General features: G+C 40.8%; 1 non-coding gene across 1 annotated transcript; it reads right to left on the bottom strand.

Annotated features, from left to right (window-relative positions):
- Positions 1–322: 322 nt before the first annotated feature.
- Positions 323–429, bottom strand: LOC118004840. The gene has a single exon (XR_004677717.1). It is a non-coding gene; the product is annotated as a U6 spliceosomal RNA (small nuclear RNA).
- Between the last annotated feature and the right edge of the window lie 765 nt (positions 430–1,194).

Genomic DNA, 1,194 nt, shown 5'->3' on the forward strand with positions numbered 1-1,194 from the left:
TTGATATGCATATAATTTTATTGTCAATTCAGTTTGTCATTTACAGTGAAGTAGAGGGGAATAGATTTTTTTTTAAAGGTTTTATTTATTTATTTGACAGAGAGAGACACAGAGAGAGAGAGAACGCAAGCAGGGGGAGTGGGAGAGGGAGAAGCAGGCTCCCGGCAGAGCAGAGAGCCCGATGCGGGGCTCGATCCCAGGACCCTGGGATCATGACCTGAGCTGAAGGCAGACACTTAATGACTGAGCCACCCAGGCGCCCCTAGATTTTTTTTTTATTGTGGTAAAAAACGTATGGGATCTTCCCTCTTAATTTTATTTTTTTAATATGGACTGCTTCACGAATTTGCGTGTCATCCTTGCACATGGGTCATGCTAATCTTCTCTGTATTGTTCCAATTTTGGTATATATGCTGCCGAAGCGAGCACTACCCTCTTAAATTTTTAATTGCTTACTATAAACACAAAATTGTACAGCAGATCTCTAGAACCTTTTCACTTTGCATGTCTGAAACTCTATACCCATTGAACAGTGATTCCCCATTTGCCCCTTGCACCAGCCCCAGGGTAACCACCATTCTACTCTTTGATTTAGTGAGTTTGACTACTTTAGATACCTCAGATAAGTGGAATCATGCAGTATTTATCCTTCCTTGACTGGCTTATTTGCTTAGTAGAATGTCCTCAAGTTTCATACAGGTAGCATATGATAGGGTTTCCTTCTTTTTTATGACTGAATAATAGTCCAGTGTGTGTGTATGTACCCGATTTTCTTTATTTGTTTATCCATCAGTGGACATTTAGGTTGTTTCCACTTCTAGGCTATTTTGAATCATGTTGCATTGAACAGAGGAGTGCAAACACCCCTTATCTTCATTGTGTTTTAATTGGTCTGAATATCACTAATAAATAACAGTGCATTCTTTTGGAAATAGAGTTCACCTATTAAAATGAATAGCACAGAATAATTTTACTGGTTTTGCAGTCTACTCTCTATTGAAATGACCACCTTACGTTACCCAGCTGGCAATGCAGGCATCAATGCAGGCATTCCCGAGAACTGGACTCATTCTGGGAGAATGTGAAATGGTCCAGGCCCCATGCTGTATGCTCTGTGAGAGTAAGGGGCACATTGGTGCTACCTCAGCAGCCTCTATAGGGTTGCATCCCATCAATAGAGTAGAAAGATACCAC

The sequence above is a fragment of the Mirounga leonina genome, unplaced genomic scaffold, assembly GCF_011800145.1.
Source record: "Mirounga leonina isolate KUSES-001 unplaced genomic scaffold, KU_Mleo_1.0 Mir_93, whole genome shotgun sequence".
Lineage (NCBI taxonomy): Eukaryota > Metazoa > Chordata > Mammalia > Carnivora > Phocidae > Mirounga > Mirounga leonina.